Raw genomic sequence first — 22,649 nt, 5'->3', positions numbered from 1 at the left:
TAAAATTGATTAAACATTGTGGCCATGATATGGCTATTGTAAAATCGACATTAATCGCAAAACTCTCGACGACTGAAATCGGGAGGGTAAAAATATTAACGAATTGGCTAATTTTCATTACTGATAGTAGTCCCTGTAGTCGATACACACAAAGACACAGACTTGCTCTTTCTTTTATTTAGATAAATACACTGAGCGCCAACTTGAACTTGCCAATGATTAACAACCCAAAACTTTATTACTGTGTGCCACAGTGACATAATCCATACACCACCGGAAAGTTAAAAGAATTCCAGTTATAATACATGAAATTGAGTAAGATACGTGATTACAAAAATGGAGCATGATTGAAAAACATCCAAAATTTCACCGAGTGTAAAAGTAAGCGCCAATGCACAAAGTTGAAGAACGTACAACTCTTCTTAATGTTCTTGTGATTGTTTCTTCCTCTTTCCTTATTTTTCTTGGGTCAAATTTAATTCATTTGAAAATGACGATGGACAAGAAATGCTGTGAAAACTGGCTACATTAATACAACAAGAATCGATTCTCAAAGACAAAATCACGAATCCTTTAGAAGTAATTTAAGTAAATGTCAGCACTGATATAGAGAGAAACGCTCTTGTGTACTTCAAGGAAGATTGTTTTCTTTTGTATTGTTTGTGACACAGTTAGGTCATTTCAACGCCAATGAAAATACATAAAATGTGATCGTCAAAAGTATACATTTGTCAAAATCACATGTACTTCTACTACTACTACTACTACTACTACAACAACTACTACTACTACTACTACTACTACTACTACTACTACTACTATTACTACTACTACTACTACTACTATTACTACTACTACTACTACTACTACTAAGACAAAGAGAAAATGGTTTACATAGGGAACACATGTATATTCCAAGAGCAAATAAAGTAAGAAAGAACTCATTATCTGTAAGTGAAATATGGAATAGTCTTTGTTTTAGATCAATAATGCAGGTTATTTTTAACAAATTAAAATCAAAGTTGCCAGACTTAAATTCTCTGCAATTTACTTGTGAAAAATGTAACTTTTGTAGGATTATTTTCCATAATACTATAAGCATTGCACACCTCTTATTTATTTAATAATGAACAATATTCAATAACCTCAGTAGTCTATGAATGTAATTTCGATTTTACATTACCATTTGGATACATTTTCGGTACATTCAAAAGAAAATACAAGCTGATGATTATATTCAAAGTACTGTATCCCCATTTTAATATAAATATTTGATGCTATGCGTTTAACTTGAACACACGACTACTATGTGTGACCTAAACTGTTTATAGTCTGTTTGATATTTTTAGGGAGACCTAATCAACCAACTACCGATCTAAAATCAATAATAATAACAATAATAATAATAATAATAAATAATAATAATAATAATAATAATAATGATAATAATAATAATAATAATAATAATAATAATAATAATAATAATAATAATAATAATAATAATAATAATAATAATGATAATATAGCGTCAATCCCGCGTTGCCACATCTCTAGGCGCAGAGTGACAGGAGGGGAAATCATACATGCTAGATAAAACAACTACACTTCGAAAGCAGAAAAATACGTGACTGTCGGTGACTATTAAGCGTGAAACACTAATGTTGACACAACCAAACCCATCTTAGCGTTTAATGATCTGGCCTAAGTTCTTAAAACAATGGTTCATTCTAGATGGCTCCAACCATCCACCCAGTACAAAATGAAATTTTCTGTCATCACACACAAACACGCTCCAGTAGTCCCTTCTAACTGTCCTGCTCTATGTTTTTCCTGACTACGGGACTTCTCGTACAGAAACCAGTGATATTGATGACATTGTAGTCATCAGGGTCTCTTCCGACTCCCCCCTCCTTCCTCTTTAAAAAAATTGTACTTTTTATTCCTACTCTTTTTCAACTTCTAACTCTTCTCATCAAATTCATGACACACCCTTCAACGTCAATTCAATTATACAAGTTGCAACTCCTCGCAGCCGACTGTGAGTGCTGGGAGGACACATGGACATACCTAGGCCTTCATTTTGATTTTATCTATTTTTCGGCCGAATTCCATTTGGCCATTAATTCTTCTGATATTTTCAGGTAATGAACCCCATTTTACATTTTCAAATGGTGCTTGATAAAAACGAGTTGAGATAAGCATTAACTCTTCATTTATTCTCTCCTCTTTTCCATTTGGCCAAAATGGCACAGCCTTTCTTATATTCTAAGAAGATCAAATAAAATGTTTAGTATAATTTTACCGACTTCCTTGTCATTTACATGATATAACAATCTTTTTTTTTCATCTCATGACAATCGGCTTGAGATCAAGTCAATTCTTTAACAATGATTACAAAGATAACGTAAAACTATAGTCAGATTCTTAATTAATGGCGCGTGTATTTCTGGTTCTTCTGAATCCTGTTTACATGCCTTGTACAACTTTGCCGTACTCTGGAAAAACCCATATTTAAAAATTTGGCCAGAAAACTCGTCCTTCGATTTAAATGACTCTTATCTTGGCAAAAACTGTCAAACCTAGGACTCCGCGAGTTTTCTGGCCAAAATTTTAAAATATGGGTTTTTCCAGAGGGCGGTAGAAATGATCTCAGGGTTTTAGAGTGATGTCACCATATCTTCTAGTCTAAATTAATGATGGTCGTCAACAAAGATCATCTATCCTCGCTCATTTACACCCCGTAATCTTAAGACGCTGCTCATACATACTACTACTAAAATAGTTATGCAACCGTATGATTCAATATATAACCTTTGCAGATAACCTTCATCCGGAGGACTGGTGACAAACTTGCATTAAGTTTTGAAGTAGTGACTTTCTCTAAAAGCAAACAATAAAACAGTGTTCTTAAGAGACAATTTTAAAGAATAATATATCTGATTTATATATTATGGAGATGTTAATAGTTGTTAAAACATGGCAAATGAACCATATACACCTTCTTCTACATGTTTCTACTCCTCCTCAACCACCTCCTTCTCCTAATGTCTCTTTTTTCTTCCTCTTCTTCATCATCATCTTCTTCTTCTTCTTCTTCTTCTTCTTCTTCTTCTTCTTCTTCTTCTTCTTCTTCTTCTTCTTCTTCTTCTTCTTCTTCTTCTTCTTCTTCTTCTTCTCCTTCTTCTTCTTCCACCACCAACCAAACAACAACAACTATACAACTACACTACATACATACTACTACTACTCTAACTACTACTACTACTACTACTACTACTACTACTACTACTACTACTACTACTACTACTACTACTACTACTACTACTACTACTACTACTACTACTACTACTACTACTACTACTACTACTACTACTACTACTACTACTACTACTACTACTACTACTACTACTACTACTACTACTACTACTACTACTACTACTACTACTACTACTACTACTACTACTTACTACTACTCTACTCTACTACTACTACTACTACTACTATACTACTACTACTATACCTACTACTATACTATCTACTACTACTACTACTACACTATACTACTACTACTACTACTACTACTACTACTACTACTACTACTACTACTACTACTACTACTACTACTACTACTACTAACTACTACTATACTACTACATATTACTACTACTACTACTACTACTACTACTACTACTACTACTACTACTACTACTACTACTACTACTACTACTACTACTACTACTACTACTACTACTACTACAACTACTACTACTACTACTACTACTACTACTACTACTACTGTATTACTACTATCAAAACCATTACTACTTTCGCTTCCCTTCTCGTCTATTACAGTGTACATTTGTTATTAATTATTTTGTCTTGTAACTCATAGCATTGATTGTAACATAATAATTATAAAATTAATTCTAGAGGCACCATCGTTCACATTTCCCAATCGATTCAACGGAAATTTTTGTTATTGATTCCACAGCGTATTTTCGCTATTTAGCTTAAACATTATATTTGAGTTAAATATGATTTATTATAAGAAATTAAGCGAGCAAAAAAATAATGTTTACATCTCCACATTTTGGTTTCGTTTAAATTTCCCTTTGATTAAAATGAAACTAAAGACAGTAAGCTCATTATGTGCCCTCAGTTTCAAGAAAAAGAAAGTAAATGATGAAAAAGAATGTAAACAAGATTTAAAACTGAAAAGATGATCTTTTCATCAATATTATACTTAATTCAGAGATGAAATAAAATGTAATGGATTGTCACCCTTTTGTATTTAGTGCGGCTATGTGGTCTGTGCGGCTAAGTGTTCTTGTGGTATGACACTCGCTTTCGGATCGGAAGGTCCTGGGTTCGAGTCTCGCGCTCGGCGCATAGTTGAGTCCTTGGAAAAGGCTCTTGACTCACATTCTCTCACCGTACTCACGTGTAAAATGAGTACCTGGCCGTTAACAGCGTAGTCTTTGTCCGAAAAATTGTAATATCGTCTAACAGGCGGCATGTCCCGTGATATATGTTAAATGTTGCTGTTGACCAAGGACCCCTTGTAAAGCGCTTTGAGCGCATTTAGTAGATATTGCGCTATATAAAGCTCAATTCTTTTATTTTAATTTTAGAAATACTAATCAGTTCGTTCTATTCAGTTCAGTTTAGTTTTTAATGATTTTACGGCGCTTGTGACACTTTTAGGCTATTATAGAGTCAATTTCCCTCTGCGTTTTGAGCTCAAAATAATATGTGAATAAAAGAACCACAATACAACTCTTGGAAGTGATTTTGAGTGATTCCTACCATCAATTTAAAAAGAAAAAGTTGTCCCTCTAACCGGTAAAATATAAGCAGCTGCGTGCTTGCAATGAAGTCAGTGTAAAAAACAGTTAATAGAGCCATCTCTGAATTTCCCCAATACTCTTCAACAGTCGTAACGTCACTTCCTTCCTAATGACGCATGGTAACTTAGTAACACTGGCTCTAAACTATCGGAACAATGGCGGACGCCCGTATGAAATATTTCCCCGGCGAACATAAAAGTGTATTCAGAGGGGAAAAACATAAATTTGATCATGTTTTGACTTTTACACATTCTGATCACAAGACATATGAAAAGTTCTTGCCAGCATGAAGAATAAAAAGTAATTATTTTCTTTGTTTAGAACCAAGATGGCCGCCGTTGCCGGGCGCGTGACATCAGACTACTGAATCCAATTACCATAGTACGTTTTTTTTTAATGCAATCTAATTTTTAAAAGATTAATACGCCAGCAAAACAAACAATCTGATAACTTCTACAACGACACAAATCGAGCGATTGGTGTATGCCACAATTTCTATTAAATATTAACATTTACTCAGTAAAATATTGAAAATACATTAATATTTATCAATGATGTGTAATTCATATCTATAGTTTAAGATACAAAACACCGAGCGTCTTTTTCAACAACAATACACCAGCCAATGAACGCATTTCATTTATGAGATTATGTAAAGAAAACAGCATATACAAGACCACGAGTATTTAAATACGGTTGAACAAAATAAATACTGCCATTAAGTTACGACTGGGTGACGTGACTTGGTATTGCAACTGTCATTTTGCCGTAATCTGATAAAACACTTTCTTTAAATATCGATCAATTTAAATAAATCTCAGCCTGTCTATAAATCTCAAACTTAGACTTTTTAAATGTCATGAAAGAAGTCTTAAAATTGAGATTTTCTTACAATGTGAGGGCTATTTTTATGGATCTATAATTCATGTTAATGTAATTGGTCAATATTGGGAAATGTGATCGAGAATGTCAGAATTCCACCAACGCACCATTGAGATAACCTGGGCCGATTCTTATGTAGAGTGACTAGATTTAGTCCTTTACCAGTCAAGTAAAATAATTACTAGTCTTAAGCCTGAGGAAAGCAAGTGTCTAAAATCGTTTTTTTTTTAAAGCATTTTCTCGTCTTTGACTAGGTAGACAAATACAGAAAGTGTGTTTCAGATGAATCGCAACAATTTACAAATTATTTCAGTCACTGGCAGCCAGGAGAATGACTTTTATCTTCATTATACTTTCTATTCGATTTATTTCCTTCTAAGAGAACCCTTCGAGTCCCGAGTAATCACACCCCTAGAGCCCAAACAAATTCGTTTTGTTTTTGTTTTGTTTTCAGCTTTTTGGGGTATTTTTTGTTGGTTTTTTTTTTGTTTGTGGGGTGAGGGGGGAGGGGGGGGGTTATTATATGTTAACTTTCGGTGATCTGTAATTGTCTAGCAAATCTTTTATTTCCAGTGTTAATATCAATCAACGGGACACTTTTTGCCTCTGTCATTCATAACCGACGCATTATCCTTCCGAATCTCAGCTCTCTGAATCTCACAAAAAATGGCTGCCATTTTGTTGACATAACGGTATCAGAGTTTCTAGTCCGAGCGAGACATCAAACACACGACCAACACTTAAGCTGTGACTCTCTTTGTCAGCGCATATCTTCAATTCAATTCAAATGTTAATTTTAGGCCATTGGACAATAGTCATTACATCTCCCTAAACAAATTATTCTAACAATTATAATAATAAAGGGATAACATTCTCTTAGTAATCGTTTATAGCTTAAAAAAAACAAGCAATAATAATAATAATAATAATAATAATAATAATAATAATAATAATAATAATAATAATAATAACAATACTAATAATAATAATAGTAATAAATAATAATAATAATAATAATAATAATAATAATAATAATAATAATAATAATAATAATAATAATAATAATAATAATAATAATAACATAATGATAATAATAATAATGATAATGGTAATGACGATGGATGATAATAAGAATAAGAATAAGAACAAGAACAAGAAGATATCTCAGAATAATTCCATTGACTGCTTCTAACAATTCTATCATCAATGCAAGCAAAAACCATAACAAAATAATAGTCACACATTCTCAACGTTTACGATTTCATCTACGGTGACAAGTGCTCACTAAAAGCGATTTTTTCAAGTCGCGGTTGTATCCACCAGCGTCTCAATAACAGTATTATGCCATGCTCTGGAAAAGCACGTATTTAATATTTGTCCTTCAAAAATATCAAGCAATGAAAATGAGCCTAAATCTTGGAAAAAATTCTCCAACTCGGGACGTCACTGCTTATCCAGATTGCATATCGGAGTGATATTAATGGCGAAAGTTAATCTATAGTTAAATATTATGAAATTTGATTTATCTTTAAGTGTTTAATAAAGTATTTTAAAATAATAGCTTAAGCATTAATACACGGCAATATCGACTAAAAGTGCTCAAAGCGTTATACAGGGGATACCTAGTCAGCAGCAACAATTGACATGTAGGACGAGACATGACGCATAAAAGGCGATATAACAATTTACTTTTCCGACAAAGAAAACGCTGTTAACAGCCAGGTACTCATGAGTACGGTGAGATAATTTGAGTAAAAAGCATTTTCCATGAACTCAACTTTGGGCCGTTGAGAGCAGGACTCGAACCCTGGACCTTCCAGTCCGAAAGGGAGTGTCCTACCACATAGCCGCCTCAAAACTTCATTATAACATTTTATCGATAATCCATTTCAAGCATCGGTGTACCAATATTGCATCAAAATAGTTTCCTAAAGTCCATCCATAAATGACAACGCGTAATGTTGTTAAGTCTACAATAATAATTTGTGACGTCAAACTATTAAGCGTTAAATTTCACCAAAAAAATTATTTCTTTTTTTTTTAAAGGAGTATCTATTTATCTATCATTTGAGTATTTCTTTTTTGTAAATGTCTAAGACTGTCAAAGACAACGAAATCAGAATAGATTGAAGGATAGAATAAAAGATTTCTTACACTATTCCGCTTTGGAATTTAAACTTATTCTCAACGCGAACTCGCAAGCTCGTGCAGAGGTTGGAGAACACGTCCGGAATTCCAAAAAGCAAGAGTGTAAGTGTAAGAACCTAGATTAACCCTCTCCTTACCAACTATAGGAAAATCGTCAAATTCGTTAAAATACAAACCAACATTTTTCTTATTCAAATTTCTCTTGTACATCATAAAATTTAAAGTAAATGAACAATGTGTTGTAGGGCATGTTTTGCTAAAGAAATTATGTACCGCAAGAACTCACTGCTATTGTGTTTGAGAGATAAAAAATCTATTTTTGTGTTAGTTGGGTGTGAAGTTTTGGGGAAAATCCAGAAAATGTCGGAAAAGGAGAGAGTTAAACAGACCTTTCATACGCTGATTATTTTAAACTTCAGATCAACTTCAGGATCCACTTCATTCCGACAAATTACCCGGTTGACACGATGGGTCATATTCACCACCCAGACCTTTCACGAACTCGTACTAGTTGCTGTCGAAATGATATTCTGTCCTTTGAGGATCCTTCCAATTGTCACTCCTTTGACAAAACACGGTCTCCAGAGATGTTTCTAGTTGAGCAGGAACAACTTTTAATCTGTTTAGCCAGACATGGATTTATTGGTGTAATATTGGTACGTCGATACTTGAAAATGACTTCTGATAATGTTATAAAGGTGATGGTAATGATAATGGTGAGGATGGGGATGATGATAGCTAAAATCATGTGACTCTAAAACGTATCACGTTTAAAGGATTTTTGCAAAACTTAAAAAATATATAGCGATAGATCGTGTACATGGGATACTTATGTTAAAAAGATCTGTAATAGCTCATTCTTAATTTTTTAAAAATTCACTTGATTAAGAAAGCAAATCATCTAATAGAAAACGCATTTAAAAGACGCCATCTATACTTGTTTTCACACATTTGTGTCCAATCGTCTCCAAATGGTATTATGTATTTGATTTTGTCCTTTACTTATCACATCTGAGCAATAATAAATATTATACTTTGATTGAGGAGAGTGAATTTCGTTTCACCAACTTACAAAAAGCTAAATTTCCTCATTCTTTAAAATGTGGCTTTCAACTCAATTTATTTCATCTATTTCCACACATTATTATAAGCTAGCTTAGGCCCACCCTCTTGTAGCCCCCCCCCCTCCCCATTATTGTCCAAGTAAGCTCTTGAGTGTCTTGACACTACGGAGAGAGGCGAAACAAGAAATCTAATCAAAAACACTTTGAACAAAATGGAGGTTGGAAATTATGGTGATGCTATATTTGTGGAGTTACTTGCTGATTTAATTTCACAAGACTAGTCAATCACTCCTAGATCCCAAAATTAGTTTAGATGTATGTTTGAAACCGTACGCGTCACTTCCAAACTATGTATATGTTTGATCAATTTGAAGGAAAAGTCAAAGAAAAATTCCCTGATGTTGAATTTAAGAAAATCGAAAGTAGCAGAAAAGATACCGATTCTGAAGGCGATGTTTTAGAGGCCTTGGGCCAAGAAACAGGTTCAGAATCAAAACATTTATACCTGTGATTGGTGCATTTTGGGACAAATCTGCTACAGAGAGCTTCAGCATTCCATGATCTTGCAAAATTATCATTCGTAAGAATAATTAAATGCTTCAGAGAAAGTGATTCGTGATGGTGTTAATGTTTTATCCCAAACATATTATATCGAAGATGTGAATATGATAATTGTAGGAGAAGTCGAGCATTTGCATCAACATGTCAAGGGAAAGCCTTTGGTTCAGCAAAACGATTGTCTGACCCATCAGGATCTTTCTAGACTAAAAGTTGATTTTAACGACCATATCCAATCAGCATTCCCTTACGTAGAAGCAGTTTTGACATTGTTTCTCAGTATAATGATTACAAATTGCTCTGGAAAAAGATTTTTTTTCTCTACTGAAGATGATAAAAATGAATTTAGATCAATACTGGCTCAAGATAAGTGATGTTCCTTCAGTCAAGTTACATAGAAAGGAACAAACAGCGGAGTCTGCCGGGATTTGATATCATCATACGATTGTACGACAGTTTAATCAAGAATAACAATCATTTACAGTATTTTATTTAGAAATTGAAAATTTTACCTTCTATATTCTTTCATGTTTTGTATTTTGCTCTTTTTTTCAAGCCGTTATATTCAATTTTGTTATCACTTTTTAAAAAAAATGATCTCATAATTTGTTTCGACGATATCTTTAATTCCCATAGCCTCTCTCGTGCCATTGAAGAACAACATGTGATTCTATAACACAAATCGGATTAATGTTTCAATTTAGCCAATGTTATATGAGATGAGAATGAATTGAAATAATTTGTGACTCTCGTCTCAAAACAGTATTATGTTGGGATGTCTTGGATATTTAAAACAGAATTTAAAAATTCCCTTTATTAATCCCATAGGGGAAATTTGTCTCTAGGGTCTATTCCAAGGGAAGACTAGAATAACCCAGTCGCCAACCGTAGTGCAGCGCACAATTTGAGCTAGGGCGAAGTGACTTGCTCAAGGCCACCAGCGCAACGACGGGTGATCTAACTCGGGTACGAAGCGAAGACCGTACCGCTGAGCCACGCTGCCCCTTAACATTATATTTTAAGCTAAAATTATAGAATTTAAGTTAAAAGAAAAACCATTATTGAAGAGACTGAGTTTTTTTGTGCAGCTATGTGGTCTTGTGGTATGACATTGCCTTCAGACAGGACTTGTCCTGGTTTCGAGTCCCGCTCTGAGCGGCGCATGGTTGAATAACTCTCTCACCAAATTCAGGTGTAAAATTAGTACCTGACTGTTAACAGCAATGTCGCTGTGGTTTTAAAAATGTGATATCGCCTAACAGACATCATATCTTGTCCTACATTTGTATGTGTGTGTGTGTGTGTGTTTGTGTGTGTGTGTGTGTGTGTGTGTGTGTGTGTGTGTGGCTGTTGGCAAGGGACTCTTTGTATAGCGCTTTGAGTAGTTTTAGTGGATATTGTTATATATAACTCCTCGTGTTTTTGTTTGTTTCTAAAACTGCAAAAACCCTTTAATTTCCTTATTGTGATAACTTCGACGTTAAACTTAATTCTTCTCAAGTGTAAATATTTCTAAAATTGTTTTATAAATCGTTTTGGATCTGAAAAAATGGTATGCGCTTAATACTCCTTTAAGACAATAAACCCTATTCTCTGATGATATTTGACTTCCATTCAAATATTATCTTCCAAGTGCCGTTTGGTACCCTACATTTAATTTCGTTGTGTTTAAGTTGTTATTGTGATAATTTCTTAAACTAAATCAGATAGAATGTTTAATTTTCCTCAGATCATCTTTACAAGAACAAAACAAACTGATATTAAAAATACTTCAAGACAAGCTGCTTCAATATAACGGCCAGTCTCAACGATCAACTTCTATCCCAACCACGACAGAGTGGAATTTCAAATTCTGTGTAATCTATTGAACAGAGCTGTCAATGGTCATGTTGCTCCAGTTTCTATATTTTAATATCATCCGACCTAGACGTTTTTGAATCAAGTACGTTTCAAAATGTGTTTAAGTGATAAGAAAATAAACAATTGATAATTATATAACTTTACAACAATTAGGTAAATAATTGATAAATGAAAAAATAAATAAATTATAGATAAATAGATAATTAAAATATATATTCAGATTTGTTAGCATGCACCCAGCACTTTACAAAAACAAACTTCTTTCCAATATCATCCAACAATATGGTTTCTTGCCGGGTTCGTGTACTCAGTACAAATTGTTTAAGTAATAAAAACAAGTAAATATATAAATAAATGATAAATATATAGCAGATGAATAAACAAAGAAGTGAATGCATAAATAACTATACAGATAAAAAAGTAAATGAATGAATGAATAAATGGATAGATACATAAATATATTGATAGATGAATAAATAAATCATAAATATTTAACAGATAAATAATCAAAGAAATGAATGTATAAATAAATATACAGATTAATAAATAAATTAATAAATCAGTAAATCAATAGACAGATAAATAAGCACACAAATAAATAAATGAAACATATATTTAATATTTACTCCCATGCATCCAAAACTTTACAAAAACAAACTAACTTTATTCCAATATTGCCAGATATATGCGGTTATGTGGTCTTGTGGTATGTCACTCGCTTTCAGATCGGGAGGTCCTGAGTTCGAGTCTCGCTCAACACATAGTTGAGTCCTTGGAAAATGTTCGTTACTCACATTCTCTCACCGTTCTCATGTGTAAAATTAATCCCTGGCCATTAACAGCGTTGTCTCTGTAGAAAAACCCCCCCTGTAATATCGCCTAACAGGCGTCATTTCTCGTTCTTCATGTTACGAGATGGATAGATGGATAGATAGATAGGTAGATAGATAGATAGATAGATAGATAGATAGATAGATAGATAGATAGATAGATAGATAGATAGATAGATAGATAGATAGATAGATAGATAGATAGATAGAGATAGAGAGATAGATAGATAGATAGATAGATAGATAGATATATAGATAGATATATATTGAATCGTGTTGGATACAAATCTGGTACGAATAGTACTCGACATGTAACAATGGAGCGAATTATTATTCTATTATTTACCGCGATGTTGGAGTCAGTCTACATCGATGTTTCAGGCCCTTCAGCCATCGTCAGGACTGTGTGTTACATGAGTTTGGTTTGTTGTGTGTTGTTGCTTGTTGAAGTGGTTCCGTAGGTTTGTAGTTGATTAGTAGATGTTTTCTTCTATCTGGACAGCTGTTGTACATTTCATTTTTCATGTTGAGTGTGGCTTCATGAGGGTGTTTGATTCTAGTATATTTTTCTTTTGGGCATAAACTGCATTGTTTTGATGATGGTGTGTATCCTGTTGCTTTAGATATAATTTTCCATGAAATGATGTGGTCTAGTTTGTTGTCTTTTAATTTCCAAATATGTTCGCTGAGTTTTGTGGATGTATTTTTTGTTGGTGTTTCTAAAGGTTGAGGTGTGGAGATTGTATCTTGTTTTGAAATTATTTTCCGTTAGTCCTATGTAGGATAAATAACATTTTTGTTTGCATTTTTTTTCTTCATTTTTTGAAAAGCCCAATGTCTCCTGAGCATTTTGATCTTTATTTTTCATGAAGTTATGGTCATAAGCATGGGCTAGGGTATGAAACACTAATTTTGAGAAAATCGCTTCGAAAGTTGGCAAGAGTTGGTATTAAGTATAATAATTACCTTCATATTAGAATTCAATTAAAATATTTCATCAATATGTAGAAAAATGTTTGATTTAATTATTTTAAAAAAATGAAAACTCATTTTCCATAAAAAATGACCTCTTGACTAAAATTGTCAATATCTCTGTCTGGTGATTTTCACCTTGCGACTGATTATCCCAGAGACACCCACCGGGGAGAGGTATTTGCAGGATATCAAACAAAGCTGGCTAATCATATTGATGGAATCTATTTTGAACGTAAGGATTGAATAATGAAAACAAACCAAGAAGTCGATCAGAACAACAGACATAATGCAAAGAGGAAGATTCTCCTGAGAAGGCTCAGAATGTTGACACCAAACAGAACAAAGAGCTTTGATAAAAGTGGACAATTTTGTAAAATAAATTAAAAATAATTAACCCTCTAATTGAATGAATGTCTTTCAAAGTATATAAGGAACTAAGCAGACGTCACTCATGTCTTTGTTATTATTTTTAGACAGTCTGTTAGTGATTAATTCTTACTAAACATCAAAAGTTACACAGTAGTGTGTTTGGTGCGTTTAATTTGGTGGTGATGTTGAAACACATAGCATCCTCCCATTATCTCTATCCTTAAACCGAGAACCTACTCATTTTCATAAAGCGAGCACTAGCAAAGGTAGCATATGAGATTCAATTAACTAGTGGGTGGCATGACAACAAATAGAACATGTGAAAAAACAACAACAATAAAAACAACAACAACAACAACAACAACAACAACAACAACAACAATAACAACAACAGCAACAAAAAACATGATATAAATTGTCATTCTCCAAATAACAATTTATCAAGTCAAATATACTCAAATATCTTGGGAACACAGCTTTATGAACTAAGGGAGAGTTTGGGAAGTTTTATCTCGGTCTTTGTTAAGTGAAGTTGAGAATGACATTGGGTACCCAGCCTCGTGATTCTGACAGGAGCGATATGAAAATTACGAAGATGATTCACAACGATCTCTTTCAATTTTGAGTGAGTAAGTAAGTGAATGAGTGAGTGTTAAGTAAGTAAGTAAGTGATTGAGTAAATGAGTAAGTAAGTAAGTAAGTAAGTGAGTGAGTGAGTGAGTAAGAAAGTAAGTAAGTGAGTGATTGGGTAAGTGAGTAAGTAAGTAAGTAAGTAAGTAAGTGAGTGAGTGAGTGAGTGAGTGAGTAAGTAAGTAAGTAGGTAAGTAAGTAAGTAAGTGAGTGAGTGAGTAAGTAAGTGAGTAAATAAGTAAGTAAGTGAGTAACTAAGTAAATAGGTAAGTAAGTAAGTGATTGAGTAAATGAGTAAGTAAGTGAGTTAGTGAGTGAGTGAGTAATTAAGTGAGTAAGTAAGTGAATGAGTGAGTTAGTGAGTAAGTAAGTGATTAAGTAGGTGAGTAAGTAAGTAAGTGAGTAAGTAAGTAAGTGAGTAAATAAGTAAGTGAGTAACTAAGTAAATAAGTAAGTAAGTAAGTGAGTGAGTGAGTAAGTAAGTGAGTAAGTAGGTGAGTAAGTAAGTAAGTGAGTAAGTAAGTAAGTGAGTAAATAAGTAAGTGAGTAACTAAGTAAATAAGTAAGTAAGTAAGTAAGTGAGTGAGTGAGTAAGTAAGTGAGTAAGTAGGTGAGTAAGTAAGTAAGTGAGTAAGTAAGTAAGTGAATAAATAAGTAAGTGAGTAACTAAGTAAATAAGTAATTAAGTAAGTAAGTAAGTAAGTGAATGGGTAAGTAAGTAAATAAGTAAGTAAGTGAAGCTTGACACAATTAATCTACAAACATAGATTCGTTCGGGTTCAACCCCTACTTTCGGCATCTTATTTCTTGAAGCATGAAAGAAAGAAAAAACGAAAGAAAAAAAAAAGAAATTAGATAATTTACGAATAACTTTGTGGCACTGCACTGCTGCTGAGGTCTGTTTTGTTTTTTGTTTTTAAGGGTTTTAGGCGCTTGCAACACATTTAGGTTATATCAGCGCCAGTAAAAAGGAAGAAAATGGGATAGTAAAAAGTTCTAGAATTACAATTAAAGCACCCAAGAGGAAGTAAGCTAAACGGGAACTGGGAACAGATGTAGATTCCAAGAGCATACCGTCAATGTACTTAGTTTGAGATCACCTATAAGTCTCATCCGGACACAAGCACAAAATCCAACAAAGACGAATACACCCAAATGCTTACATTATACATTGAAAATAACAAATATAATAATACATAACAGAGAGATGATTTACAAGGAAAACAATATCATCTCCCAAAACAATAACTATGCATTTGACTGTTTCCCTCCCAGTCAGGAATCCGACCAGGACCAAGACAAAGACAGAAAGCAGTTGGAAAACAGATATAGGGGGATAGAAGATACAGTATGTACCTCCCTGCCCACTATGGGAGGTCAGGAACCTCACCCATGCTGACATGCTGAGGTCTGTGATATTTCAGTGGTATCTTAAATGGGATTAACAATTTATTATTTCATTATTTCATTTAGGCCTCTTTTTGTATTCTTACAATAATACATCTATTTGCCAAGCACTGCTTCAGAGATGAATCGAGTGGGTTATGAAAGGGCGCAAGGCACAAGACAAGGTCCAAGATTTTGTTACCGTTGAATCCCATTTTGTTGCAAGACAAAGCACCGCCCCCTTGCCCAAAATAATAATAATAGTAATAATGATAATAATGATAATAATAATAATAATAATAATAATAATAATAATAATAATAATAATTATAATAATAATAATAATAATGATAATAATAATAATAATAACAATAACAATAATAATAATAATAATAATATAATAATAATAATAATAATAATACACATTTATATAGCGCTCATTCTCGTGTAAAACACAAGCTCTGGGCACTTTACAATATAAATATCAATTTTAAGTGAAAAAATAAAAAAATAAAATAATAACAACAATAACAATTCATAGCCAAATCAAGGATTCATATAGAGTCAAGAAAAACAAATACAGTAAAAATGTGTCTTGAGATTCTTTTTAAAAGTAGGTAAAGACTTGCACTCCCTCAGACCACGTGGTAGTTCATTCCAAATCTTGGGGCCGAAACAAGCAAACGATCTATCACCAAATTTTGTTCTTGATCTTTTTTCCGAAATTTTCGTTTGGTCATTACATGATCTTAAAGTGTAATTTTCAAATTTACACATGACCACGTGATCTGTGAGATATGCCGGTGCTATACCAGCCAAACACTTATAAACAAGACACGCTGCTTTGTAATATGTGCGCTTTTCAATGGGCAACCAGTGGAGAGAGGCCAACAAAGGGGTTGCATGATCAAATTTTTTTTTGCCAAAAACTAATCTTGCTGCACTGTTTTGCAGTAGTTGCAATTGTTTAATAGAAGCCTGAGGCAAGTTGACAAGCAGCGAGTTACAATAGTCTAGTTTCGAAAAAATGAGGGAAACAACCAATGTTTTACATGTTCCAATTGCAATATACTGACGGATCGAACTGATTTTCTTCAATTGAAAGTATAAAGATTTACAGAGAGCAGAAATGTGAGCTGACATTTTCATTTCTGAATCAAAATAGACACCCAAATTTTTCACAGTCTTTGAAACTTTGATCTTTTCACCCCCAATCAACACCTCAAGACCATCATTTACCTTCAACTGCCCTCTATTTCCCACAATCATCACTTCTGTTTTTGACTCATTCATTTTCAACTTGTTTGCATCCATCCACTCTTTCACATCCGTCACACATTCTTCCACACGTTTCACAATATTTTCGAGATTTTTAGTTTTATCAGTAGCATAAAGTTGCGTATCATCTGCATAGAGATGATAGCGCAGCCCATGACCAGTGATGACATTAGATAATGGAGAAGTATACAAAACAAAAAGAATTGGACCCAAAACAGAGCCTTGAGGAACACCAAAAGACAATGTATGTTGACGAGAAAGTTTATCTAAAATCATAACCTGTTGCTTTCTGCCATCTAAATAAGATTCAAACCACTGCAAGACAGTCCCAGACAAGCCAAAGGTTATATTAAGTCGTTTAATGAGAATACCGTGATCAATAGTATCAAACGCCGCCGAAAGGTCTAACAATGTCAGAAGAGAAACAGAACCTTTATCTAAAACATCAAGCAAATCACTCGCAACACAGCACAGAGCAGTTTCTGTGCTGTGGTAAGAACGATAAGCTGACTGAAATTTTTCCCATAGATTGTTTTCATGGAGATGTTGTGAAAGACGTCTGAGTACAACTTTTTCAAGGATTTTAGAAAGAAATGGCAGATTTGAGACGGGACGGTAGTTACTAAGGTCATTTACATTGAGATTTTGCTTTTTTATGAGAGGCTTTACAATTGCATGTTTATAGATATCTGGGACTTGTCCTGAGATAAGTGACTGATTTATAATATAAGTTATGCAAGGTAACAATTCAGGAAGACATAATTTCAAAATATTAGTTGGTAAAGGATCTAAATCACATGACTTCGAGGAAGATGAAAAAATTATTTTAGAAATTTCTTCTTCAGTTGTTTCTTTAAAACAAGAGAATCCCTGTGAACCCGAAAAAGGGTGGAAATTTATATCTTCATTTTGCACGAGGTCCAAATTGTTCCGAATTTTCGATATTTTTCCCGAAAAGAAATCTGAAAATGCATCCGGCTGCTTTTCTACCGGATATTAGTGGGTAGACACATGCCCTTTTCTTCCCTAAAAGTTCCTTTGAAACAGAGAAAAATTCCTTAGTGTCCCTCACTGATGACAGTTTTGTGTTATAATAGTTTCTTTTTGCTCTTTTGCAGGTGGTTTTATACTTATGCTTTTTTGCTATATATATCAGCCGTCAATCTCAAGGCCCGATTTTCTCCACGATGCCTCTGCATTCCTTTTTTCCCTTTTGGCAGTTTTTTCACTCTGGTTAAACCACGGAGACGGTTTCCTGGAATTTATTATTCTAGTTGTGTTTGGCGCATGCCTGTCGATGACGTTGCGCAGTACCTCGTCTGTTTTCTGTGCTGATGGTATATCCATTCTTCCTAGTTCCTCTGACAGATTGTTTTTGAAGGAACTAATGTCTATTTTTTTGGTATCCCTAGACACTATCTTGACTTTCTTTGCTTTCTCTTTGATGCATTTGAGAGTTGCCAGAATCAGATTGTGGTCTGAAATTTCTTTTTTGATATTTTTAATTGATTCAACAAGCGAGGGTGTGTCAATGATGAACCAGTCCAAGATGTGCCCCAATCTTGAGTTGGAGAGGTCACTAACTGAGTGAGGCCATGTTCATTCAGCATATTTTTTATAATTTTAACGAGACTATTCTGATCAACATCAAACTGAATATTAAAATCGCCGATATAAATCTTTCGCTTATTTGATGTGTCTTTGATACAAAATCTAAAAATTCGTCAGCAAAATCATTCTGTCTCAGTTTGTTCTTTTTGCTTGGGGGTGGTCTGTAGATACAAGTGATTAAAAATGAAATTTGAGGGTAGGTCAATGTGGTTTGGACACACTCGAAACTTTTGAACGAAATTGGCCTGTTTTGTATATTTTAGACGAAAGAGCGTGTTTGTATATGATGGCGATCCCCCCTCCTGATCGTCCATTTCTTGGGAACGATTCCATCTTGTAGCCGGGAGGTGTCATTTCTTTCATTATAGGTTCATCACCGAACTGACGCAACCATGATTCAGTTATATATAGAATATCGATATCGTGTTGATCTATGACATCGATTATATCGAATGTCTTGTTTCTCGATGACTGTGCGTTAATATGGCCAATACAATGTTATGATTTCCATGACTTGGTCTTGTGTCATTTGTCAATATTTTTGTTAACGTCTGTGGTGGTCGAGTTGAACGATGACAGTTCACTGGACGTCGCGGGACTGTTGTTTCAATTACATGTTGTTTACGTCGACCACCACGTTTACAGACAATCTTTTGTTGATTGTAATCAATATAATAATAATAATAATAATAATAATAATAATAATAATAATAATAACAACAACAATAATAATAATGATAATAATAATGATAATAATAATAATAATAATAATAATAATAATAATAATAATAATAATAATAATATAATAATAATAATAATAATAATAATAATAATAATAATAATAATAGCATCACTAACAACAACAACAATAACTTCGATTTTAGCTTATTTCTCATCATATAAAAGAAATGAAAACACCTTTCGGAGTACTATAGAAAAATGGAACGAGTCAATAGTAGTAGCGTATGGCTACAACTCCAAATTCATTTCGTCAACCAGCTTTGGAAGTCTTCCTCCGCTCGAAGAACTATTTCATATCCACCTGCAAGTTTAGTAACTGGACATTGAAGGACGATGTGATCGGTGGTCCCTGGAGCTGCCTGGCATTTCCGGCAGGTATAATAGACAGAATGAAGTTGACGTCACTCAAGTCTTTGTTATTGTTTTTTGCCATCCTCGTTTACGAGTAATTCTCACTAAATTGTATTAACCAGATTATAAACTTTTAAGGTTACACGTAGTTTTGTGTATTGGTCCGTTATACTTCCGGATGACAATGTTGTGAGCTTCTTAGCCAAGTGCATACTATCTGTACCATGTAGTCCGTAAGTTTCGTACCAACTGCCATTGTTTACATTCGATGGACTGTCCGCGGGGCGTGGTTATGTACCCTTCCACTTGGTATCTATTGAATTTATGGTTTTAAAATAGATGAACTTGTATTCCGTTTACTATATGTTTTATTGAGGAGATATAGAGATTTTTAAAGTACATAAACACCAGCCGTCATATTTCTGATCAGTTTAACTTAAACTAGGCCTGCCAAGTTGAACATTTTTCAAAAATCGTAATTCTCGAGAGATACAAATTGAAGTCGCATATAGTTAGCTGTAAAAATCCACAATTTTCCCTGCACGGAACAAAGAACAATTCAAAATCCTCAAAATTCTGTAGTCTAGCATCAACTTTCATTTTTAATAAGTTTTAATGACCTAGAAATGCTCATGAAGTTCATTAATTGATGCCGAAATTCCGTAATTCTACGAACGTTTTGTAATAGTAGACATCTCTGTTTTAAACAACCTTTTGGGATGGGTTTCACTCAGATTTAAAACCATTTTGAGACTGTATGATATATATTATCTCTTACAAGTTGATAGATTTCATTAACCTGACTCTCAATTTGAAATGTCAACAACCAAGGTAAATAGTAAATACCCGGTATAAATCACCCTTCTGTGATAAATAGACAAAATACCATCTGCGAGGAATCGGATATAGATTCATGTTTACGTCTTTTCACACTCGTTATTATCTTTAATTAAAGATTGTCATTATGTTACAAACATACCATGAGGACGGATGTGTACACATTATATCGGCTAGTTGCCTAATGCCAGCCACATTGTCTGTAATCGAATCAGGTATCGGTTGTTATCTGAATGTAATTGTATAAGTAATTGTACAACTCCTAATTATCAATGTTAGAAAACTCAGCCAGTTCGCTCGTATTGTCAAAACATTTTTTAAAAAAATGATAGTTCGAGAGTTATTGTGTCATTTGTAATAGATGTTGCGCAAGCCTAAATTTAAAGTTTTGTTTTGAAAGGAAAATAACTGCCCTTTTACATTAGTACAGAAAAGCTAGTGACAATCACTCAATTTGTTCCAAAGAGTTTAGAGAAATTTAATAGAACTGTTTATCATGATTTCGCTTCTGCACCAGGTTGAAAGACACTTTTCATTTATCGTATGGCACTATCAAAAACGCACTTTTAATATCGACAAAATGGATGGCATTTTCTTTTCAATTAAGATTCGAGAAAAATTATATCGGTTATAGAGAATCAATCGGCTTTTCGGTCCGTTTTGTTGTCGCTCACATAATTGTGACGTCCGGCATTATAATTTAAGTTAGATTTTTTATTAATGGCGCATGTTTTTCTGGTTTATCTCAGCTGTCCCTCTATTAAAAGTTGTAAAAATTTGTGTCAACCTTTGAATCAATTTGTCTTAACTGAATAGAATTTTGGACCGTGTTGATTTCATATTAAAAAAGTTTTCTTCTTTAAGACCTATAAAAAACTACTATAAAAACCGCTGTCATAAAATTCGAGATTTTACACTGTAAAAACTGTTAACAAGTTACGCACCACAAAGAATGAGATGAATTCATCGTTTTAAAAAAAAAAAAAAAAAAAAAGCTCGTGCGGACACGTAGTTCCGGCTAATGATTATGAGTTCACGTCATACTTGTTTCCGAATAAAAGCAATAGCCTTCAACCGTCGTGACGTCACTTCCCTCGTAATGACGCATAATAACTTAGCAACTGGTTCTAAACTATCGGAACAATGGCGGACGACCTTATGAAATACTTCTCCAATTAGCATAAAAGTGTGTCCAGAGGAGAAAAACATTATAAATCTGATCATGTTATGAGTTTTATACATTCTGATCACATGACACGTGAAAAAGTTCTAGCCAGCATGGAGAATAAAAAGTACCGATTTTCTTTGTTTAGAACCAAGCTGCTCGGTGCTGGGCGACGTGACATCAGACTATTGAATGCTATTGGCTTTAATTGTTATTAACTTACAACTTATGTAGTTTACCTTAAATTTTGAATTTATGATTTATTGCTTATTAACAACATCCTGTCGCAATTACCGAAATGAAACCCCTAGTTTTAAATCGTTTGAAAAACTGATTATAATATACTCAATATTGTCATATTAACAATGAATTCGGTTTATATAACTGAAAAAGTGTATCTATGCAAGAACGTTTAACAGAGCATTTAAAGGCGTTTAAAACATATACGCTTTTAAACTATACGACACGATACGACACTCTCGTAAAGCTACGAAAAGAAATCTACTTGTATCTATCAATAAGCCATTAATGAGGACGGCTATGGAATTGGAATTTCACAATCAACCCCGAGAAGATGATTATCAGAATACGACGGAGAGCCCACCAGTGTGGAACGACGTGATAGGAAAAGGATCCAAGACAACTTTGATATGGATATCATCCAAAGATGGATGGAACTGGGTGAACGTAAACATACATCCGACAAAGGAATGGACGTCTGATAATTCGGGTAGAAAAAGATCCATGAGTTCTGGACGGAGGATCATTGATATTCTTGCAGGTGGTGATAAACCGGGTATTTAGAAGAATGCCATACCATTTTTTTTTCTTTTCTGCATAATCTGGAAGGTAGAGACTATCATTCTGAGGTCAATCCAATCGAGCTCATTTGGGCCAAGGAAAGGGAAAGATGAGAGGTGGAACACCAAATTTATTCTCACCGACGAGGCAATAAATGATAAAGCAAGTGATATAACAATGGAAGACTAGGAAAAGGCATGCTCCAACCTTCGCAAACTGGAGGAAAATTACATTTCATTGGATAGAGTAATGCCATGAAATCTTTCTATAGTCGTTTCATTTCTCCTTTTCCTCATCCTCGTCATTAGAATGTGAT

At 33.8% G+C, this 22,649-nt stretch overlaps 1 protein-coding gene across 1 annotated transcript in view; it reads right to left on the bottom strand.

The window, feature by feature from the left end:
- The window catches only part of LOC144971961 (uncharacterized), a 30,478-nt gene that overhangs the window by 2,578 nt on the left and 5,251 nt on the right, over positions 1–22,649 (bottom strand). The gene's annotated exons all lie outside the window — the stretch shown is intronic.

The sequence above is a fragment of the Berghia stephanieae genome, chromosome 4 (genome assembly GCF_034508935.2).
Source record: "Berghia stephanieae isolate SIO BIC M18660-M18661 chromosome 4, UCSD_Bste_1.3, whole genome shotgun sequence".
NCBI lineage: Eukaryota > Metazoa > Mollusca > Gastropoda > Nudibranchia > Aeolidiidae > Berghia > Berghia stephanieae.
This window is presented reverse-complemented; position numbering and strand designations above follow the sequence as displayed.